At 34.9% G+C, this 9,255-nt stretch overlaps 1 long non-coding RNA gene across 1 annotated transcript; it reads left to right on the top strand.

Moving 5' to 3' along the window:
- Window positions 1–1,382: 1,382 nt before the first annotated feature.
- Window positions 1,383–3,183, top strand: LOC149833128 (uncharacterized). Its single transcript, XR_016433399.1, has 3 exons — window positions 1,383–1,422; window positions 1,537–1,713; window positions 2,670–3,183. It is a non-coding gene; the product is annotated as an uncharacterized LOC149833128 (long non-coding RNA).
- The last annotated feature ends 6,072 nt before the right edge of the window (window positions 3,184–9,255 follow it).

The raw sequence follows: 9,255 nt of genomic DNA on the forward strand, positions 1-9,255 counted from the left end.
CTTTAAAATCACCACATGGTTGATCTGAAAGTAGGATGAAAACCGTGACCCAACTTTGATAATCACATGAAACAGCCTAGATGTGATAGCACCCAACTTTCTTTTTTGAAAATTTTTCAAAACCACGTCCAACTTTTGATCTATTTACAAACACAGTCTAACTTTTGAAATATTACAAATACATGCTTGACTTAATCCTGGATCCTATTTGTATTGGAAAGATAAGCCTCCTAATTGGTCTCTTAAGCATGAGATCATAATTTTTTAATGCTTGAAACTTGTAATTGCTGTTATCAATCGACGCCGGGGGGTGGAATCCACCAACTTGCAGATAAAAAATTCGCCTCAGCTAAGGTTGGCCCACGATCCACTATATCATATTGATTTGGATCCACAAAGGTGGGCCCAAGAACTAGACATGGCCATTTGTTTGTTAAGAGAGATTATATCAAGAAGAAGATTTTGGGGAAGGGGAGTTGGACCTGATGCTAATAAAACTTGATTTGATAAGCAGAACATGTTCCTTTGAGTTGGCGTGATGATCATCCATATGGCTACCATGTGAAGGCTCTAATCAACTTGAGCCTTTTAATATACAATGCTTTTATGAAGTCAAAGATTATCATATATGTTAAGACAAAAAGCCTTTATGTAATTTAAAGATTAATACAAGGAACTAACCAGGTTTAGGTCCGGATCCAACCAGAAGTGACATCATGGTGACCTCACCAGACCCTGATCCCATATGGGATGGACTAATTTGCTATTTTGGGTGCCCTGCCTATTGATGCATAGGCAAGGTTGGGCCAATACCTGGACCAAACCAATTCAAAAACATGTTTTTACTACTTTATTTTATTCTTTAGTAGATCACCAGGTCGGTTTCGGCTGGCAATCAGCAGGTTGGCCTTTGATCCAGCTCAAATTATGATGATAAAAAGATATAGGATCCAGCGCCCTCCAAGGGCACAGCTCATCTGGCAGGGGGCGACATGTGAAAGTCACCAAGTTGATCGGACGTCATGAGTTCGAAACCTATAGGGGGCATCCTTTGCCTCAAGGTTGAAACTCAAGGGTTTTACCAACCGAAAGTCAGCCAATGTGTCACCGTTGATGAAAGGAAGACTTTCTCTTGGCCTATAAATAACCTCATTTTGGACTATTTTATTTTATTATAAAAAAAAAATTGTGCCTCACTTTAAGCAAAATCCTGGATCCCCCACTGATTGTATTTATAATATCTCAAAAAGGTAGGCTGTTTTTGTAAAATAAAAAAAGTTTTTTTTTTTGGTTGCTCATTGAGCTTGAATGGGAAGGGTGTGATTCACCCTCTTTTCCTCTTTAAAAAGCCAAGTATGACCAACGAAATGCACTCTTATGGGCTTTGAGACTCTTGTGGGGGGAGTTGCAGGGTGATTGAAGGTAAGTTGATCGAGTGTGAAATTTGGCTGATCTGTGTGTATGATGTGATGTTTAAATCATCTATTCAAGAGAAAAAACTTTTGATGTCCACATAGTGTTGTTTCATTTTTATAGACATAGGAGGCTTTCAGATTATCAGCATAATTTAGCAACTAAATTGGGCTTCACCCTACCGCCGATCAATCGGGATAGAGTTTGGTGATCCAAGGCTGCGGCGAGCTTGCTCAAACTTAGTCCAGCCTGATCAAGCTCAGCTCGGTTCTATATGAAACAAGTTCTAGCCCACCTAAGGTATATAAAATTGTTAATTAGTTATATATGCAAAAAAAGTAAATTTAGGAGTGGTGGGACCTCATGCATGTTTAGGAGTGTCACCCTACCCAATAAGGCATACCTTTCTTTTCTTTATGGATAACCTAAAAAAATTCACTTCCTCACTTGCAAACTCATTGGTGTAAAAACCCCAGGTCCTACTTGCCCGTTAGGGAGTACACTCAAGTTTAATTTGGCCGCTAAGCAAGGGACATATACTCGTGGCATCCCTTCAACTTGGTGACATTCATGAGTTACCGAGAGCAGATCAGGTGATCTGTCTTATCTCACAAGGACCTCAGGGTCCTTGTGTACATTGTGGACTGTTTAAAAGTGATTTGGCAGATCACTTGATCTGCTCTCCGAGTTACCCCTTCCAGATGAGCATAGCCTATGTGGGTATGCATTTTTTTTGTCATGTTTATACTTTATATATTTATATAACTAATAATTAGAATGATATTTTAAACAAAAAAAAGGTGTACCTAGTTCATCTCATCCACTCTTGTGTTTTTGGTGCAAAATGATGTCCAAGATTTCCACAACTTCAGAACAAATTGAAAGCAACGCCATTTTGTGGTAGTTCTGGTGTCAGAGCTGATTAGGTCTTTATCATCGGTTATATTTAATCCCCACTGCAAATCTCACTTGGAAACCATGCATCTCACTTTGGGAATTAACCGTGACAGTGGAGCCCACACGCATCTCCATCTAGTGAGATGTGCGGTGAGGATCGAATATAATATAACCCGATTCACACTTATGAATTTTGAATGGCATGTGCACGTATTGCCATTGCGAGTTCTTGAACTCGCTGTCATTCTGCACTACCACACAGCCCTGGGTGCACAAACTGGAACTGATAACATTGGAGATTATGCACCAAAGATCCTTTTTCGGCTGCCCTAAGCACATAGTCTTTTCTATTTGTGTAGTTACATGGTGATGGAGACGGAAACGGGTGCACAAACCGATCTGCAAGTACCCATTGGTAAGAATATACCAGTGGAAGAGAACCAGAAGGAGACTGTACACATTACAAGGCAACAGACTCCAGTTGGGTTGGAGGTGCAAGTTCAGGAGGCAGCAGGGAGCCAGGTTGCACCTATACTGACAAGGCAAGCCAGTGGCAAGATGAACTGCCTCTGCTCCCCAACAACACATGCTGGTTCCTTCAGGTGCAGGCTCCACAGAGGCCCCCTACTGCAACGCAGTAGGAGCTCCAACTCTTCTTATGGTTCCGGTTCATCATTCAAGGGCATGGAGACCACATTCATGGAGTCCCAATGACCTCTTTCTCTTTCTCTTTCTCTTTCATTAAGCAGTTAGTGCAGGTCACCATCTGTTGGGACATTGCAAGTTTGAATCCCAATAGTACATGGTTGTATAAGTGGTGGGGGTATGCCTATCCTTAGCTTTTTCTCTAAAAAAACATGGCGAACTCCTTAGAAATATGCTTGTTTATATGTGTAATGCCCCTTAAAAATCCAACAATTTAATTTTTTTTTCAAAACTCAAAATTTTGAAAAAATTTAAAAAAAAATTGTTCAAATTAAATTTTATATGACTTTCAAAAGTAATGTGTCAATGAGTTTCTCTAGGGCCATGTTTCAATCATTCTAAATATTGAACGGTTTGCCTAAGTGCACGCATGAGCATATATTAGCCTCTCAGTATTAGATACAATACGGAACCATCCGTAGACATAACTCAGTTGAGTTTATTACTTTATAAGACGAAATTTGTTTAAGGGTTAAGACATTTGAGGAGGTACGTAAAAGTTTGAGATTTGAGATAAAATTTTAATTTGCATATGGGAAAGGAACAACGTGCACAAGTTCATTTCATTTCAAAATATTTACAAGTCATTAAGGAATAATAATCCAAAACAACATAGTTTAAAAGTTTACAAGTTTGTCAAATAATAAAGTTTATATCTTTCAAATATCGCAATAGGTAAGAGAGTCCCTTTGAGTGCATAGCAACCCGTCCTTCGCTTTAATCCTCCAAGATGATATCTGTAATGTTGTACGGCATTAACAACGTGCTAGTAAAAAACTCAAAACCAAACTTGAAGAATACAAATCAAGTTTGTAATTGTACAACCATAGTGTGATTCTCAGTATTTATAAAATAAGGTTTAAGAAAATCCACAGCATAACATTTATTCTCAATGCATACATTCATTCATTCATGGCATTCATTTATTCCACTCATTCATGACATACATTCATTCCATGACATTCATTACCATGGCAAACATACATTCATTTATTTCAATGACAACTGGTGTGAGTTTTATGAAAATGATTTTTAAAACAATATTTTTTATGAAAACAAGTGTGAAAGCTAGACACCAAAAATATAAAAATTGGCTCGTACAAGTGGTGGAGTCCGGGTCGATCTCAGATAACGAAAAATACTTGTATTCAAACACACAAGTCAAACTACTCTTTATTGCCAAAATAAAAAAAATTAATTAAATAATTAACTAACTAAGGGAGTGTTGCCCTATGCAAAGAGCTTAAACGAAAGAATAATAAATGGTTTTATTACAGACCCAATTAATAAAATAAATGAAATCCTAATTTAAAAAGAAAAGCAAAGGTGTCTTCAGTGCTCTGAGTGTTTAGTAGTCCCCTTTGTGTTCCCTTTATCCTTCCATTTATGTTTGGTTTGATAAATCAGAGGGAGAGTTTTGCCCTAAGGGCACTTTTGAGGGCTTGAGGAGACCTCAGAGGGTACTTCAAGAGCACGAAAAGGGCTCTATCGCACATTCCAATGCTTCCCTGCAAAACACAAAAACAAAACAAGAAGCAATACGACGAAAACTAACAAGAATTTACTAACTAATGATAAAAAAAATCAGCTAAAGCAAGATTTAAATTAATTATACTAAACATGAACTAACTATTCCAAGAAATCAACTTGTAACAACCTACACTAGAAGATAAAATAGTAAAACTACCTAACTAACAATCAATAATTAACCTCTAACCAACTAATGATTAATGACTAACTAAATGAATGATTAAAGAAATATACTAACCGACTATCAATTATCAATTAAAACTAACAGCTCACTAAGCTAACTAACTAACAAGTGAATTAACAACTATGTGGTCTTGAACTAACTGACATAAAAAAAATATTTCAGAGAATCGAGCTAACCTAATTCAAGAATTCAACTACTTAACAAACAGCAAAACAAAACAAAAATAACATTAGCTATGTTGTACGGAAACCACAACTAGCCTAATAGACTAACCTAAATTATTAAAAGAATTTGTTAACAATACAAGAAAACTAAGACTTGGCTGGTAAAAACACTAAGAAGTAATTCTAATGAGGACGAAAAGAAGGGAAAAAAACTAAAACTAAAAGACGTTGGTTGAGAACAATAAAAATTGTTGCACTAGTTCACAAAAACTAAAAAAGACAAACACAAAAAAAACACCATTGGCTGCTAATAAATTAGGGCTGCAATAACCTACAACTAATCACGTTAAAATAATAATTGAAACTATGAATTCCGGATCGGTTGAAACAATGTATTTAAGCAAACAAAGAAAAAAACTAAAACTAAAACAAGTAATCTAACTAACTAAAACATCACGTACATAGATTAACAATAGCTAAACTAACCCAGTATTGAAAATAAACGTCAAACTAATTGACGTAAAAATCAAATTTCATAAAAAAGAAAACTAATTGGCTAATAAAAAAGAAACGTTATTTCATGGCTAAAAAAACACAATAAAGAAAACATGTAGCTAGCTATTCTAAATTAAATCTAATCCTAAACTAATCAAGAAACGTGCAAACAGAAAATAAAACTTATATTAAAATTATGATCTACGTAAATCACGACTTTTCTATTTATAAATCAAGAACGGCTAAGCTATGTCAAACAAAATATATTTTTGTATTTTTTATTTTTTTAGATGCAATAAACTTAAGCTAAACTAAACTAAATATGCATACGATGTGATGATCTACGAAACTATATGTGATGTAATGTGGTATGCTATGCAAAACCTAAATCTACGGTGAAAAAGAGGGAGAAAGAAATGACCTATCTAGGATTGCCTCCGATGGAAGGGTTGAGAAGAGAAGATGGTTGATCCAGCTGCATCCACGCTGCCCCGACGAAGAGGAAGAAGTTGTCGATGATGAAAGGGTTCGAAGCTTGAAGAAAAAGGGAAAGAAGAAGGGGAGAACAAGGAAAGAAAGAAAGCGGCAAGAGAGTGAGAGAGAGAGAGAAGAGGGGGGCAAGAAGCAAGGGGCGTATTTTTCAATCTACAAAAACGTCTCCTTTTGCTGGAAAAGATGTATTTATAATGCTCTAATTAGGTTAAAACAGATTTTTCAAAAAGAGTTCAAAGTTTTTTCATAATTTCTAAAACAAGGTCTATTCTGAAAAATGTGTTTTTCTAAATTCAAAACTAGCTAAATTATAATTATTCAATTCAACCTAAACTAATTAGGTTATAATTAATAAAATCTAAAGCTAAAACTAAAAACACGGGAAAAGCTTTAAAAAGATATGATTTTTTGATAAAATTCAATTCAATGCAGTTTCTCGAAACTAACGATAAAACTGGGTTTTTAAATCAATTTTCCACTGGATCATGCATATAATAAGATGAATAAAAGTGCAAAATGTATGCATGATCAACAACCATTTGCACAAATAAGAAATCAAGCAATTTCATATATAATTGTAAAAAAAAAATATGTCAAATCTCATTGACCATGTCCAGTGTAAAACACATGCAAGTGCTTTTCAAACAAATCAGGGCATAAGAGTCTCTCAGAATCATATCATATGCATTATTAATTTCAAAAGACAACCAGGTTAAACCTATTAGACCAATTCATCATATATCATACATGTATGCTTTTCAATCATTTAAACCATACAAGTCTTGATAAATCAAGACATTTTCATGCATTCTTTAATAAAAGAATAATAAGGTTATTCATATGATGAGTCATTCTATGACATTCACATCCAATCACATGCATGCTCACATGCAAACCATATTGATCGAATACAAAAATATAAGTCAAAACTCTAGACAAATGATTCACTTTTGCATATTAATATTTTAAGGGACAAGTCCATTCTCATGGCCCTTCCAGTGTGTCTCACACACATGTATGCATCTCATATGCATTATAGTCAACTCTTTTGACATCAATCACTCGATCAAACCATGACCAATTTCACATTTTATTTATTACAAAACTTTAACAAACAGGTCAAGTCTCATTAACCAAATTATGCAAACACACTTTGCATAATGAGGAAACAAGTCAAGTCCTGGGTTGCAAGACTAGATTAACCAAATGCTGCTCAATATCACAAGAATATATTAAACAAATGCTACTCAGCATTGCAACAATAATATATTAAATGAGTATTGTTCCACAACATCGAAAATATGTCAAGCGGCTGCTCTCAGCATCACCAAAAATACTTTTATTGGTCTCGCAGACTCATTGGGTCGCAGTCCATAATGGAGACCTTTCATCAGGTTGGTGCGAACTCCACAGCCCAAAATGGCATACAATTCCCTTTTCCAGGAACGTACCACGATCACAATTACAGACTACCTTTATTATTAAGACTCGAGATCAGGACGAACCCAACCATCTTGAAAAGCCCAGTTCCATTGATGCCTAAAAAGGGCTTGTTATCCCAGGGTTACCCTTTATTAAAGACGTAGGTCATATTCCAGTGTCATTATTTCACAGGATAACCCTATCATGCTCTTATGTATGATTCATTCACAACATCCTTTTATGCATGATATATGTCATATTTTATTTATACTCACATGCATGATACATAACACATTCAATTATACTTTTATACATGATACATGTCATAATTCATTCAAGCTCACATACATGATTCATTTATTTTATATTCATATGCATGATACATTCATTGCATACATGTCATGCTTCACATAGAGACCAAAATCATGCAAACATTCATATCAGGCATGCATGAGAAAACATCTACCTGCAAAAAACATTCTATATTTCATTATACTACAATCATGTCAAGCATGATCTTTGTACTAAAAAAAATGTACTTGTATTCTTATACATTCAAATCATGCTCCACATGATCTTCAAACTTCATTCAATATTTTGCACTATGTTATGCATCGTATTAATTTACGATGGATAATTACCTGATTTATTAAGCAATTGCATTCACTTGAATGCACTTTGGCTTTTAACTGCTAGTGATACTTAGAATTAAGTATCATATTATTTATGGTATCTACATAATAATTCATATTTTTGCATGGTACAACCACTCAAGCATTTATACAAGTCTAAACTGAATTGACATGTGCCCTATGCATTTTCAATTGTGAACATAACAATGCATGAGCATGTGCACAAAACTATATTTATTATGTGCATGTTAACGTAGTTAACTACACACATTTGCGCTTACTCACATGCATTTTTTTATGACGCATTTCATACATAATGAAAACCATGACGCAAATGTATATAAAACCACTTTCAAATTAAGTTTTTAATGAATATAATTCATATTTAAAAACTGATTTTGAAACTCATTTAAGATTGTTTCTAATTTTAGAAAAAAAATTCTCTTAGGCATTTTACCGAACACTTAGCGTGCAACACAATTCTCAAGGTATAAATTGAATTTTCATAATTTTAAACATGTAATACAAAATTAAATAATTAATCTAATCATTCTAATTACATGCTTATTACACTAATTAACTAGATTCTATCATGATCATCTAATTAGCCATTTCAAAAACCTAATTCACTAACATGATACTACGCTACAAATGTAAGCTAACTTAACCCTAAAACACACAAGATTGCGACAAAATAAGCTAAATGAGCATTCTATAGATTTAGTTAAGTGATCCTACTTTCGTAGATCTAGAAAATCACATTGTGAAACATAAAAAGGCCAAGGGGATTCTCAAAAACCATAACGAATTGTCTCTTTGTCAATTCACCGAACACTGGATGTGCGCATGCAACACCAGGAAGAAACAACAAATAGAGCTCTGCTAGATCGCTCTCTCACTGACAGAGAATGTATTATTGGGCTTAACACAATTCAAGGAAGTGTCAGAAGGTAGATCTGCACTTAAAACAATACAAAACTAAGATCTGGTAGGCAATTTAACTGAAATCGACCTGAACGATCTCACCAACGACAACCAACAAGATAAACTACTATGGTTGGACATTCCCCACAGTCTGCATGCAAATCCAGGTGTGTCAAAGGTTGTTGCATGCTTCCCGAGGCATGATTCTCGATGTAGAATCGATTTTCTTGAGGAAATCAATCCAAAAGAGGTTAAAATCGAAGGAGCTGGAGGAAATAAAATGTATGCTTCTGCTGCTGACGGGAATGGTGTCACTCTACTGGGACACAAATTCCAAGGCTAGAAATGGGCATAAATCCCAAGAAAACTGATTTGGGTGAAAATAGACTAGAAGAAA

The sequence above is a fragment of the Nuphar pumila genome, chromosome 7 (assembly GCF_984573655.1).
Source record: "Nuphar pumila chromosome 7, dmNupPumi1.hap1.1, whole genome shotgun sequence".
Classification (NCBI taxonomy): domain Eukaryota; kingdom Viridiplantae; phylum Streptophyta; class Magnoliopsida; order Nymphaeales; family Nymphaeaceae; genus Nuphar; species Nuphar pumila.